The sequence below is a fragment of the Ambystoma mexicanum genome, chromosome 10 (assembly GCF_040938575.1).
Source record: "Ambystoma mexicanum isolate Mex_15411 chromosome 10, UKY_AmexF1_1, whole genome shotgun sequence".
NCBI lineage: Eukaryota > Metazoa > Chordata > Amphibia > Caudata > Ambystomatidae > Ambystoma > Ambystoma mexicanum.
Genome location: NC_090932.1, coordinates 803,103,164 through 803,118,640, shown reverse-complemented (window position 1 = coordinate 803,118,640; position 15,477 = coordinate 803,103,164). Strand labels below are relative to the sequence as shown.

At 48.6% G+C, this 15,477-nt stretch overlaps 1 protein-coding gene across 2 annotated transcripts in view; it reads left to right on the top strand.

Moving 5' to 3' along the window:
- Positions 1-15,477, top strand: part of IFT80 (intraflagellar transport 80) — a 1,621,792-nt gene that overhangs the window by 177,929 nt on the left and 1,428,386 nt on the right. The window lies entirely within an intron of this gene.

Here is a 15,477-nt window from a genome sequence, read left to right as displayed (position 1 = left end):
AGGATTCCCAGCCTGACGACGGGGAATATTCATGAACATGTGAATCCATGCCAGACCCATGCTGGAGAACAACAGTTACAGGTAAGTAACTTGTTCCTTCACACACACCCTTTGGGAGTGCATTTCCATGGCGGCTGACCTTAACCCCGAAGGTGAGCAGCGAGGCAGATTCCTAAACATCGTTAAGGATGGGAATGATGCAATGTGCGAATCCATACAGTTTGGTCTCGACTCCGTTGACAGTATCAGTAGAGCTATGGCGGCTAGTACAGTGATGCGCAGATTTGCCTGGTTGAGAAAGTCAGAATTTGCACCAGACGTACAATCCAGGCTTCTCAACATGTCCTTTGACGGCACTCGTTTATTTGGAAACAAAGCTGATGAGAGTTTGGAGAAGCTTCAAACGTCCAACGTAGCAGCCAAATTCCTTGGTGCTGCAATAAGACAAACTCCAAACCGTCCTACGGGTATACCCTGGAGGGGTAGATCCTTTCGTCACTATCCCACGTTTGGAAGTGGCAGAGGACAGCCAGCTCAAAGAGCACAAAGAAATTTCCCTCGCTGTGGGCGGGGAAGAGGTACTAGGACCGCAGCAGCTGCCTTTCCTTCAGCCACTGCATCAGCCGCTCCAAAACCTCTCTGCGGACTTGATACTCAAGACCGCAGTAGGAGATAGTCACAGTATCTGACAGAATGGCAGGCTGTTACTTCAGATGCATGGGCATTGGAAACAGTTGCCCAAGGTTAGTGCCTCCCTTTTCTGCAAAAACCTCAGTTATCCCCCAGGGAACATCTCTTTGAAAGTTCCAGATCCGCTCCTTATGCAGGAGATTTTAACCCTGCCAGAGAAAGGTGCTATAGAACCAGTACCTGTAGCAGACAGGAACAAGGGTTGGTACTCCCCGTATTTTCTAATCCCCAAGAAGGACAGAGGATTGAGACCCATCTTGGACTTAAGAGACTTGAACAAGTTCCTCAGGAAGAACAAGTTCAAGATATTAACCCTTTCTCAGATACTTCAGGCCCTCCAGCTTCAGGATTGGATGATATCATTGCACCTTCAGGATGCTTACTTTCATGTGCCAATCCATCACAAGCACAGACAGTACCTGAAGTTCACGGTTCTAATTATCATTTTTGAGTTCTGCTGTTCGGGCTGACCTTGGCCCAAAGAGTTTTCACCAATTTAATGGCGGTTGTGGCAGTGAGTCTCAGGAGAGGGCGGGTTTCACGTCTACTCCTACCTGGACGATTGGCGGATCTGGGCCTGCTCTCCTGAACAAGCCCTGGAACATCTCAGCATCACTTGCCACTCTGTCCACATACTGGGCTTCTCCCTCAATTACAAGAAGTCCCACATGATGGCATCTAAAAGACTGTAGTTCATTTGAGCAGTCCTGGATGCATCTTTGGGAAAAGCCTCGCCACCCGAGGTGAGGGCTCCGCACATTCTGCAGATGGTCACCAAATTCCAGAGTGCCCAGCGTCTTCCGCCCTTTGACTTTTTGAGGTTGCTCAGCCTCATGGCATCCTGCATTTTTCTGTTGCCAGAGGCTCGCCTGAGAATGAGATCGGTCCAATGGGCTCTCTGTACTCAATAGTCCCAATTCTCAGGCAAGATATTAGACCTTCTTCAGGTTCCCAGCAGAGTCGCAAAGGACCTTCTGTGGTGGGACTGCGAGGATGACATTCTGAAGGGACAACCCTTTTGGCAATCATGGCCAGAGATAACAGTAGTGACAGATGCCTCACTCACGTGGTGTAGAGCCCATGCCAACGATCTGACAATCCACGCCGTTGTCCAAACTACACATCAATCTTTTAGAGCTGAGGGCAATCGGACTAGCGCTGGCAGCCTTTCTGCCCTCTGTACAGGGAATAAATGCCCTGATAATGACGGACAACACAGTGGCCATGTACCACCTCAACAAAAGAGGAGGCGTAGGGTCACTACCACTGTGCAGAGAGACGATGCAGCTCTAGTTTTGGGCAATTCAAGAGGGAATCTCCCTGTTGGCCGTTCACCAAGCCGGAAGGAGAACCCAGCGGCAGATGCTCTGAGCAGGCAGAGCACAGTTTCTCATGAGTGGGAACAAGCTCAGGAAGTCCTTGCAGTGATCTTCACCCTTTGGGGAACCCCTCAAGTAGATCTGTTTGTGACCAGTGCCAATCGGAAGTGCGACCTGTACTGCTCCACAGAATGTTCCCCAAGAGGAGCTGTTTGGGACTCGTTGTCGTGGACTGGGAATTTCCACTCTTGTATGTGTTTTCTTTAGTACCCGTCATTCCGCAGGTCATCAGGAGGTTGAGAATGTTCAGGAAATCCATCATCCTAATTTCTCCGGATTGGGCCAGACAGACGTGGTACTTGGACCTTCTGATATGTCCATCTGCACTCCAGTGCGTCTACCACAAAGAGAGGAACTTCTTTCGCGAGAGGAGTGTCGGGTTCTGCATCGAGAGGTCAGGGCACTCAACCTTCACGCATGGTTTCTGAGATGTTGAGATACAAGCATTGGGACCTCCTGGAAGCCGTAATGGAGATTTTGCTTTCAGCCAGAAGGCCAGCAACAAAATCCTTATACCGCTGCCGTTGGAACAAATTCTGCAGCTGGTGTAGAGAAAAGGATGTGGACCCTTTTCTGTGCAGTACACCTATGGTGTTGTCCTTTTTGTGACATTTGGCTAATTGCGGGCTCCAGATTGGGACCACTAAAGGTTATTTGGCAGCGCTTTCAATTTTTAAGCTCTTTTCTGAGGAAGTGTCATACTTTAAAATTCCTTAATCATACAATTTCTCAAGGGACTCGCCAATGTGTTTCCCCCAACTCCTTTTCAAGTCCCGGTTTGGGATTCAAATCTTGTTCTAAAATGTCCTATGTGTGCTTTTGTGCCTCTTAATTCGTGTCCATTAAAATATCTGACATTTAAGACCATTTTACTAGTAGCCCTAACATCAACCCGCAGAGTGAGCGAGTTGCAGGCGTTATATTGTAAATCCCCTTTTACAATTTTTTTATGGAGACAAGGTTGTTCTTAAGGTAAAACCTTTGTTACAACATAAAATAGTCTCAGAATTCGATGTATATCAAATTGTTTTACCAACTCTTTACCCGCCCCCTCATCCTGGAAAGGAAGAGGAGGCTACAACGATACATGGACTTGACACAATAAGAGCTCTGAGCTTCTATATTTCGGGAATGACGAAGATTAACCAAGATGATCAGCTCTTCATTGAATACACAGGTCATAAATTAGGACTGGCAGTAACAAAACAAACCCTGTCCAGGTGGATTATTCTGAGCATTGGAGAATGCCATAGATTAGCTGTGAAAGACCCTCCAGAAGACTTAAGGGCCCATTCTACGAGGGCCATGGCAACATCTTCTGCCCTACAAAGAGGGGTGCTGATAAGGGACATCTGTGCGGCAGCCACTTGGTCTACTATCCATACCTTTGTAAAACATTACTGTCTAGACTCATCCTCATCTCAGGAAGGAGGATTTGGGAAGTGAGTCCTTCATTTGATCCATGACTAATATTAATTCTGAAAAATTCCTACTCCTGCCTCTAAAACCAACACTGCTTTGGGAGTCTATCAAAAGATGAGGAATATGTGGGAGGACAAAATCAATTCGAAGAACAAGTTACTTAACCCTGATAACGTTCTTTCGACTGCATGTTTCTCCCACGTATTCCTCATCTCCCCTCCCAACTGTAAGGAAGGCATGTTATCAACAGTAAGACAGACGCAAGTGATCACAGTACGAGTGTGTTTCTTGAACTTAAAAAAGGGTTTGAAAAACACCTATCTAATCCTAAATCTACTGATGGGAGCAAGCTACGACCATCACATAATAACGCAATCTTGGTAGTGTCTTGTCAAAATAAAAGGGCTTATACTAATAAGCCTATTGCCAATCTTTGCCTCTAAATACAAAGTGTGGGAAACAATGTTACCAAAAAGAAAGAAGTGTCCACAAAATGATATGCCAGGATGTTCAGACCGTATGCCTCCCTGCCCCACACTTTCAGCACAGGCCAGGCGGTACACTCGAGCCCAGCAGTGTTACGCTCACCTGGCTCCCACAGAGGCGTCGATCTGAACTGGACAGCTGCGGTCTCCACCAATGTGATGCGTAGGGCCGAGATGACGGACTGCACTGGCCCACCTAGCTTCATTTGCTTGGCCCGTAGGAATATTCTTCTGTAAATGGAGAAAGGGAATTGACCACCCGTGGAGTTGAGCGTAAATCCCCCCCACCCCCGCTGTTCTCCCCACAGATCACCTCGGATGTCCCCTCTTATAATCTCACCTGATGGTTTGAAAAAATGAGCTCTCCATCCTGCATTGAGCGCTGGGGCGCGTTGATAATCAGTTGCTTCACTGGCTCGAAGGAATTGGTGAGTTCCAGAACAATATTGACTCTGAAAAAAGTATATAGTTCGCAAGAGTTCACATGTCTGACTTTCACTCTTGTCCGATTCCTTGCAGTTTGCAGCTTGACCCCAGCGAAGAGTTCCTCGTGGTAGCTGACGAAGTTCAGGTAAGGATTTGGTTTATCCTACACAGTTCAATAAAATAAGGAATGTAACCTGTGGCTTGCTCCCTTATTCAGGTGTGGAGAGAAAATATGAAGTTCAGGGAATAATGCCTCCGGCGGTAAAATTAGGTAAGTCTATTGTGGTGAGAAGAGTTCCCCTTGTTTGTCCCTTCGTCTCACCTTGTTGTCCTTTTGTTCCCCTTAGGGGCCGGGGTACGGCGAGGATGCAATGGAGACTGCGCCGACCCGTGAAGAGGAATAGTACCCCCGGCGGTAATCAGGTAAGTTTATGGGGGTAGTTACTATTGCCTCTGTTTATTCCCTTGGCTCACCTTTGCTGTTCTTGTGTTCCTCTTAGGTGCCAGAGTGCGGCGGGAACGTGCAGAAGGATGCGAAGGCCGGTGAGTTCAGCGCGGCTCTGCAGCAGGTGAGGCGGCGTGCGTAAAATGCTTCTTTCGAAGGGATTGTGTCCTCCGACGTATTCCTTATCTTAGATAGAAATCCTTCAGCTTTGCTGGCCTCGGAAAATTTTTTCGCCAGAGGGCGCTGCGCGTCGATGATCGCCGAGTCGATGACCCTCGACGGCCTCCGTGCCGACGTCGACGTCATCCTGCCTATAAAGGCCGCGCGCAGCGTCCGTTGCTCAGTTCCGTTTTTCCGCGCTTCGTTGTGCCTCGGAACACCGTTGCTCAGTTCTCGTCAAGATAACGTATATAATAACTACTATTTACCTCGATATCGATGGCATCCTCCTCCGACCCGACGACCCCTCGGTCCGGTTTCAAAAAGTGCCGAGACTGCGGGAAGAAAATGTCGTTGACGGACCCTCACAGGGTCTGTTTGTGGTGTCTGGGAATCACGCACCAGAGTTCGGAGTGTGAGGAATGCCTTTCCATGACGGCGAAAGCCTTGAAGGAGCGTAGGGGGAAGCTCGAGAGAGGTAGGTCAACTTTAACTTCCTCGAAAGCTTCTTCGGTAGAGTCGAGACGTTCGTCTCCTCACCATAAAAAACACTCTCGATCTAGATCACGAAGTGGCTCCCACCACTCGTCGACATCGAGACACTCGAAGAAGAGACGTAGGAGATCCCCTTCGTCATCTTCGTCGAGTTCTCCTGAGAGAGTTCATTGCCCCACAAAACGCAGCTCGCAAGCTGAGTGGGAGGAATTCAGGAAAAAGATGCTAAGCGTCTTCGAGAAAGCGGCCTCGTCCCCCTCGAAGACAGCTGAGGGTGATACCCCGGGTAAAAAACCCAAAAAATCTAAACGCCGCGAGTCGCAGTACCCGGCGGAAAAGTCAACCCGAAAGCGCCTCGAGCCATCGGGAGATAAAGCATCATCGACGCCATCGTCGAAAACTCCTTCGAAACAGAGGTCGGCGCCATCGACGCCGTTGTCGAAGGATTCATCGGCGCATCAGTCGATCGAGTCGACGCCGACGTCGACGCCGATATCGACGCCGGTGAAGGAAAGAACCACGGCTACTCCACAGCCAACGGTTAGACAAAAGACCTCCGACTCGACGCCGAGAACGTCGACGTCGTTCTCGAGCAGGACTCCGATCCTTTCGAGTTCTTCGAGGCCTAGTACACATTTCTCGACGCTTTTCACGGCGCCTTCGAGTACTTTCACGTCGGTGTCGACGACATCGACGTTTTCAAGGCCTGTGATGATGGCTCCTTCTGCATTGGAAATGGGGTTTATACCATTCCAAAAACCAATGTATCCCCCTTTAACCTCGATTTTTGAGGAAAGGGAGGATTCAGACCAAGATATTGATTTACAGAGGACCACATCACCAGAGCCAGAGACTTTCGCCTCTGAGGAAGGAAGATTAAAAAATCTTCAGGATGCACTTCAGGAAGCTAGTGGCTTGGACACTTCTCCTGAAGCAGAATTTATCAAACCAGACCCAGGAGAACATGCGGAGACTCCATATAGAGCTCTGATGTCTAGAATCATAGAATTTATGGGTTGGTCTGCACCTTCTCCTGCCTTTCAGCAGGATGACCTCACTGACATACTGGACAAGGGCCCACAGGAGGATCCTGTGGTTCCATTTCACTCTGCTCTACAGAGAAGGATTTTGACAAACTGGGAAACGCCAGAAATTATCCCGGCAGTAAATAAAAAACTGTCAACAAAATACAGGGTGGCTAGTTCTGACCCTGAATATTTGTCAAAACACCCTACTCCTGAGAGCTTGGTTGTACAGGCTGCAACCTCATCAGGCAGCACATCTGCATACCCCACTGCTCCGCAGGATAGGGATGACAAAAAGTATGATGCCATGGCTAAGAAGGTTTTTTCTGCCTGTAGCATGGCGTTAAAGTCTATTAACGCGACCTGTACGCTCGCTAGGTTCAGCCACACCCTTTGGGAGTGCGCTTCATCAGCGGCTGACTGCCTCCAAGAAGGAGAGGAAAGGGACGCATTTTTAAACATCATCAGGGATGGTAAAGATGCGATGTGCGAGACCCTACAAACTGGCCTAGATTCTGCTGACAGTATCAGCAGGGCCATGGCGGCAAGTACCACAATCCGCAGGCATGCGTGGTTGAGGAAGTCTGGTTTTGCCTCTGACGTGCAGACCAGGCTTTTGAATATGCCCTTTGACGGTTCTACCCTCTTTGGAAAGAAGGCGGATGACAGTTTGGAGAAACTGCAAACGTCCAAGGCAGCAGCCAAGTCATTGGGAGCTGCTATCCGTCAGAATACCTTTCGTCCTTCGGGATCATCGTGGAGAGGACGGTCCTTTCGTTACTATTCCTCATATGGAAGGGGCAGGGGACGACCGGCTCAAAGAGGCCAAGGAAGATTTACCCGTGGTGGACGGGGTAGGGGAAAGAAAGCCGCACCCGCAGGAGCAGGAGCCACTTTACCTTCGGCAACTGCATCAGCCGCTTCAAAACCACTCTGAGGTCTCCCCTCACAGAACACCAGTAGGGGGCAGGTTAACTCACCATCTGACGGAATGGCAGGCTATTACGTCAGATGCTTGGGCTCTGGAGACAGTGGCCCAAGGTTACTGCCTGCCCTTCCTACATATCCCTCAGAGTCATCCACCGGGGAACAACCCTTTGAAGCTTCCAGATCCGCTCCTCTTGCAGGAGGTTTTAGACCTGCTAGAGAAAGGTGCCATAGAACTGGTACCTGTAGCGGAAAGGAACAAGGGTTGGTACTCCCCCTACTTCATAATACCGAAGAAGGACGGAGGACTGAGACCCATCTTAGACTTACGGGAATTGAACAAATTCCTCCGAAAGGACAAGTTCAAGATGGTGACTCTCTCTCAGATCCTTCAGGCCCTCCAGCTTCAGGACTGGTTGGTATCTCTAGACCTCCAGGACGCTTATTTCCATGTGCCGATCCATCCCAGGCACAGGAGATACCTGAGGTTCGCAATTGGCAGCTCTCATTATCAATTTCGAGTTCTGCCATTTGGGCTAACCTCCGCCCCGAGGGTCTTTACCAAGCTAATGTCGGTTGTGGCTGCAAGTCTAAGGAGGGAAGGGATTCATGTCTACCCTTACCTAGACGATTGGTTGATCAGAGCTGTATCTTCGGAACAGGCTCAGAGACAACTAGATTATGTTTGCCACTTCCTTCACAAGCTGGGCTTCTCCCTCAATTTAAAGAAGTCACAGATGATACCATCACAGAGACTCCAATTCATTGGAGCAGTCCTGGACACTTCCCTGGGAAAAGCCTTGCCACCAGAGGTGAGGGCTCGAGATATTCTGCAGATGGTCATCAGATTTCAGAATGCCCAATATCTCCCAGCCTACGACTTTCTGAGGTTGCTAGGCCTCATGGCATCCTGCATATTCCTCGTGCCGGAGGCTCGCCTGAGAATGAGATCCCTCCAGTGGGCACTGAGAACTCAGTGGTCACAGTTCTCAGGAAGGATGACAGATCTCCTTCGGATCCCGGTCAAAGTAGCCCGAGACCTTCAGTGGTGGGCCTGTCGGGAGAACATCCTGAAAGGAGAAATGTTTTGGCAACCATGGCCGGAGATAACAGTAGTCACGGATGCCTCACTCACGGGGTGGGGAGCTCACGCCAACGACTTGACCATCAGCGGTCGTTGGTCTCCATCGGAGTCCAGACTACATATCAACCTGTTGGAGCTGAGAGCCATCAGACTAGCGCTGAAGGCTTTTCTGCCGTCTGTACGGGGAAGAAACGTCCTAATAATGACGGACAATACAGTGGCCATGCACTACCTCAACAAAAGAGGAGGCGTAGGCTCACTACCACTGTGCAGAGAGGCGATGCAGCTCTGGTTTTGGGCAATTCAGGAAGGAATCTCTCTATCGGCAATTCACCTAGCCGGAGAGAAGAACTTGACAGCGGACGCTCTGAGCAGGCAGAGCACAGTCTCTCACGAGTGGGAGATAGCTCAGGAAGTCCTTCAAGAGATCTTCGCCCTTTGGGGAACCCCTCAAGTGGATCTGTTCGCCACCAGTATCAACAGGAAGTGCGACAGATTTTGCTCAAGGGAATTTCCCCCGAGAGGAGCTCTAGGAGATGCGTTCGTAGTGGACTGGGAGTTCCCACTTCTGTACGCGTTCCCTCCGGTCCCTGTCATTCCTCAAATGATCAGGAGGTTGAGAAGGTTTCGGAAGACCATGATCCTAATTGCCCCGGATTGGGCCAGGAGAACGTGGTACCCGGACCTTCTAGACATGTCCATCTGCCCTCCAATTCGACTGCCATACAGAGAGGATCTTCTCTCGCAGAAGGAAGGTCAGGTTCTCCATCCAGCCATCAAGACCCTCAACCTTCACGCTTGGTGTCTGAAAGGTTGAGGTACAAGGATTGGGACCTTCCGGATGATGTTATGGAGGTGTTGCTTTCGGCCAGAAGGCCGGCAACTAAAACTCTATACCGCTGCCGTTGGAACAAATTTTGCAGCTGGTGCAGAGAAAAGAATATTGAACCCTTTTCTTGTGGTACACCTATGGTGTTGTCATTCTTACTTTACCTGGCTAATTCAGGCCTACAGGTTGGCACAATTAAGGGCTATCTCGCAGCGCTATCAATCTTTAAGCGCACTGCAGAGGAGCCTTCATACTTCAAAATTCCATTGGTAATACAATACCTAAAAGGATTAACTAATGTTTATCCCCCGAAACCTTTTCAAGTTCCCTTATGGGATTTAAACCTAATTTTAAACTTCCTAAAGGGTGCCCCTTTTGAACCACTACACTCTTGTTCATTGAAGCTTCTCACCCTCAAAACTGTTTTGCTAATAGCATTGACATCTGCTAGAAGGGTTAGCGAGTTGCAAGCCTTATCGTGTAAACCTCCACATACAATCTTTTACAAGGACAAAGTTGTTCTTCAGGTGAAGCCTAACTTCCTCCCGAAGGTAGTCTCGGAGTTTCACATCACTCAGAAGATTATATTACCTTCTTTCTACCCTCCTCCTCATCCGGGGAAGGAGGAAGAGAGACTGCACAGGCTGGACCCTAAGCGAGCCTTGAGCTTCTATATCAGCAGATTGGCTAAGATCAGACAAGCAGACCAACTCTTTGTAGGTTATGCAGGACATAAGTTGGGCCTTCCAATAACAAAACAAACCATCTCCAGATGGATTATTTTAGCCATTCTGGAGTGCTACAAATTGGCAGGAAAGGAGCCTCCTCAAAATCTAAGGGCTCATTCTACCAGGGGTATCGCAACATCCTCAGCCCTTCAAAGAGGGGTGCCAATTCGAGATATATGTGCGGCTGCCACATGGTCGTCCGCACATACATTTACCAAATTCTATAGCCTGGATTCCTCCTCTAGTCAAGAAACTAGATTCGGCAAGGCTGTGTTACACTCTGTCCATTCTGGAAGGGTAACATAACTTTTATTACTCCCGCCTCCAGTCACAATACCACTGCTATGGGAGTCTATCTAAGATAAGGAATACGTCGGAGGACACAATCCCTTCGAAGAACTAGTTACTCTTACCTTGTAACGTTCTTTCGATGGGATGTTCCTCCGACGTATTCCTTATCGACCCTCCCATCCATCCCCGCAGTATGACTTCCTGTGGGTTTGCAGCCTATGCTCCTTCAAGGTGATTAGTCTAATCCAAAAACATTACTGGGGACTACAAAACGGAACTGAGCAACGGACGCTGCGCGCGGCCTTTATAGGCAGGATGACGTCGACGTCGGCACGGAGGCCGTCGAGGGTCATCGACTCGGCGATCATCGACGCGCAGCGCCCTCTGGCGAAAAAATTTTCCGAGGCCAGCAAAGCTGAAGGATTTCTATCTAAGATAAGGAATACGTCGGAGGAACATCCCATCGAAAGAACGTTACAAGGTAAGAGTAACTAGTTCTTCTTCCAGCTCGAAGGCGCGGTGGATCCGGAATTCAGGTAAGGATCGAAGGTTTTGCTCTTATTCTAACCTTTTCTCCTTCTGTTCCTCTCTTTTTCTAGGAGCTGCAGACTCGAGGCGGGCATGGCAGAAGACTGGATGCAGGTTTGCAGACACGGTGAGCGTTAAGCTGCTGGATGCAGAATAACGCGGAGGGTGTGCTGCTCTTCGGGCGTGGTTTAAATAGCCCCCAAAGTAGTCCCAGGTAAGTATTCCTCCCCAGCCCCGCCCGAGTAAAAAATAGTCGCTAGGTAAAATAGTCCCTTCCAAGCCTCATTTGGCTTGGAGCTCTGCAGCATGGTCTGCATCAGGTAAGCTTGCAGCATGGTCTGCATCAGGTAAGTTCTACTCTATGAGCCGGGCGTCTATGGGGCCAGGACTGACTCTCCATATGAGCCTGGCGTCATAGGTGCCAGGACCGCACCCAAACAGCCCCTAGCAGGGGTTTTTGGGCTTGCTCAAAATAACTTGATGCCTGCTTCCGGGGTTGCTGGACCTGGTCTGGTTCCCCGGGGGTAGGCATCATGACACACCTTCTCTGGCTTCTCTAGCACGAGGATACAGTTTAGTCATTGGCATCAGGGTCTTCAGGGCCTTATGCAAAAAATAAACGATAAGTTATTTTCTCTTTCAGATTTTCACATGTACTCAATTTCTTAGGCGATTCACTATTTACCTCGGATCGCCCTCAGCCGGGCTCTGATCCTCTCCACACAATGTTTGTAAATGATGCCTCCAATATGTCGTAAGAAATGCTTTCTCGGGTGACTCACGGTTCACCCCGGATCCTCCTCCTTCAGGCTCAGATCTTGGATCCTCTTCCATGGGGCTCGGATCCCCCAGTTGGCTCAGATAACTTTTAAAACAATGTTCAATTAGTCTCCCTCCGACAGGCTCAGACTTATTCCAATTTCCAATATAACTTTACCCAAACTTGCTTTAACCAAAAGCTTTTAGCTGATCTCCCTCTGCCGGGCTCGGACCAACTTCATATATGTTTCCATCAACTATCGAAGACGTTCGAATGTCCACAAGGTTTTGCTTGACCCGTTGCAGGACCACTTAGATTTCACAATTCTTTATCACTCTTCACATTTGTCACCTTTCAGCTGGATACCCTGAGGAAATGTTCGTGTTGGGAAAGGAGGGCGGGGAGGGTGTTCCCAGGTATCTTACTTGGGAGGATGGGGGAAATGAGTTACAGGCAAGGGGATACTGCGTCTCCCCATCCGGTGTCCCACTTCCACTCCCCAAAGACCCCTTACCCAGTTGATCCGCCCGTACTGGTCCACTCCCAGCAACCGGATCCAGAAGCGATGGCCGTGTCCTGGCCACCTGGATCACAGATTGGCTGGGACCAGCAGGTGAGACACCTTCAGGTTTCACACACAACCTACCCTGCTGTAGAATTTCCACACACAACCTACCCCGCTGTAGAATTTCCAGGTATTACGCTTTACGCTCTTTTTAGAGTCTGGTACGGTATGTTGCTAAGAAGGTAATTCTGCAAAAAACAAAGGGGGAAAAGAGAACTGAAGCCAACGGGCACTGCACATGCTATCTATACTTGCGATGACGTCGACCTCGAGATGGAGGCCCTCGATGTACATCCAGTTGACAGGATCGATGCGCAGCACCCTCTGCCGAAACATTTTTCAGAAGCAGCTCAAACCTGGAAAGGATATATCAAAAGATGAGTTATATGGGGTAAGTAACTTGTTCATGTGCTTAGGTCCCTGGTGCATGGCCTACAATAGACATGTCATTTCAGGACAGCCTGATCAGGAAGTATGTCAAGACTGTGAGAAACCTACGGGTGTCTAAACCCCAGGGATCTCTTGCTCAGGTGGCCAGGGCATAGCCATCGCCTTGGATCCAGACCCTGGCGGTGGACAAGTGTGGGTGGATCACCTGGGAGGGGTCCTCAGGGAATGGGGGTAAGGCATCCAACGGAGAGACGCGTTATTCCCCCCTTTCCAACACAACCCTACCTGACATTCCCTCCACCTGCATATTGTGTTATGGGTCCTAGCTCGTTACCCCCTCCCCAATTCCAACCTCTACCAATACAAGTGGGAGGTATACGAGAACAAGGAAAAGTGAATTGCACATATTACCCTGTCATTTACAACAAGTGATTGTCCCCCTTTTTCTGACAGCAAGTTACCAATTTTTTCCACCATCCCTAGAAAAGACTGCAATCCCATAATTCCTCCCCAGCGCATTTTCCAGAAACCACTGGGACGCAGAAGAAGAGAACAAGAGCCAGGAAGATTACCCAAAGGGATCAATTCACCAAGTATCCCTGTGGGCAGTCACCATTTTGTCCACTTAAGGAGGCCAGGCGAGATCAGAACTCCTTTTTTCAACCACTCACACCTGACTCTAGTTGACTCTCCCAGGGAGTATAAAAGATGGAACACACAGGCACGCTCTGAGCTAGCTGGGGATGCTGAATGGAGCACAGAGGCCAGGAGGAAAATTCGAGCTGGAGAGACCCTGGAAGGCCTGGAGGACCAAAGACTGCCTAATTGCTGGGCCTGTGAGTACAGGGGAGGCTGCAGTGTGGCGAGGGAGTGCCAACTCCAGGGAGCCAAAACCCAGGGCAGCTGGGGGTTTCCTGGCAGTGCCCATACCAGAGTTCCTTCCCTGGGCAAAACAGGGAAGCCCAGGTCTTTTCTTTTTTGGGACTTGTGGTAGGACCCTGACCTCAACAAACATCCCCTTGTGCTCTTGCTGCTCCCAAAACGCAGAAAAGCTTTTTTCAGGGAGCTAGCGAAGTGGGAGCGTAATACAAGAAAGTGCATTCTGAGCTTGGAAGTCCAAAGACATTTCTTTTGGAAAATTGAGAGGGGTCCGAGCCCGACAGATGGAGAACCCTAAGAGCTTTGGAGAGGTGAAGTAATATCTGCAGTATCCTCCTTGTCTCCAAGACGTGAATGCAGAACTCAATACAGCCGGTGAGTTTGTGGGAAACTGTGCAAATCCGGTCTGTGTTGAAGCAAAGGTTGCTAGCGGCATAATCATATGAAGAGAGAATGAAAGTTTGAATGGAGCCTTGATAAGCTGTACACAAAAACAAACGGCAAGGGGTACAAAGTTGACAGAGTGGTCCGGCATAGTGAAAGTGCCCAGTCAAAGGTCTCTGATTCAAAGTATACTGCTTTGGGATATTTGAACTGTGTTTTGAATAACATGAAGAAACGCTGAAAGGGGGAAAAGGAATAAGCAATCAGAGTGGTCCTGCAGGGTATTAGTCAAACCCCTCGCACATTCCAATGTCTTAGATTGCAGGAAGATTGAAAAGAATTGTGAATTACAGGTCTGAGCCCGGCTGAGGGAGATCTGTAAACTTGGGAGAAATTGTGAAATAAGAAGGTCCGATCCCAGCAGAGGGAAGCCTACTTGCATTGTGAAACCTCAAAGCTTTGTGAATTATAAATCCTGGAAAGAAGAAACCTTGTTTTGTATACACATGAGGCATCCTGTAACCGAGCCTTGCTAGGGGAACAAGAGACTTTGTCATGGAAGGCCCTGAACTGTGTCTTGAACTGCATCCTCAGGCCCAAGAGGCCAGAGTGTTTTCTGGAGCCTGAGTGTGCCACCTTGTCCTGTGCTGAGAATGTGGGGTAAGGGAATCTCATTACTCAGTCATTCTGACACATATAATTTTGGGCACTGCTTTCTTTTGGCATACACATTTTTCCCACCCACATATGTTGTAGTAGTGTAATGGCAGGCAATAGGTTTGTTAGTTTATGCCATTTATTTTGACAGACATCACAAGCACTGTTTTAGTTATTAGTTTATGGTTGAGCGTGCTTCCATGTTTTGATATAAGGCCAGATAGGCATTTTTTCTAACCCATATTGTACAATAAATACCCTTGAAGTGAGCCTCATTTGTGTCTGTCTTCAATATTGATACCATGTCTCTCTTACAAGACCCACCACCTGAATAATGTCTAATCTCACTCAAATGTATCAAAATTGAAAAGTAGAGGTCCTGCCAAGGCAGTGTCAGTTCACCTTTTAATAACTTATGGACCGTGTCGGTTCAAGAGAGCTAATCAGATTTACTCAAGCACTCTGTTAATTTTATTGTAAATTATGAATTACTAATTATTTTGGAATACTTTGTTTGTCATAGCTCTAAGCATGAATTGAAACTCCCAATGCTAGGGACAAGGATGAAAGAAATCCTTTGCATGCATACTGTTCATTAACATGGAATATCGAGGGTATATTAAGATTGGCACCTTGTACTTGGACCTCTGTTCCACTATTTCGCCCAGGTATAAAGAATGGAATACTTCTGAAAATGGCAATGGGCAGGGCAAAGCAAGTCCAGTTCTGTGGCAAGGTAGGAGGGCTGGCTGTGGTGGCAGGGCTCTAATTGCAGTGAGTTGCCACACCATCACTTTAAGATGCTGTGTGCGTTCTGTCGTGGAAAAAAACGGTTACTTTGTATAGTACTGCAAGTATCCATGCACTTCCCCACAGAGAAATCGCCAAGGCACAGCAACTGACATTCAAATGAGTTCATGTTGGAAGTT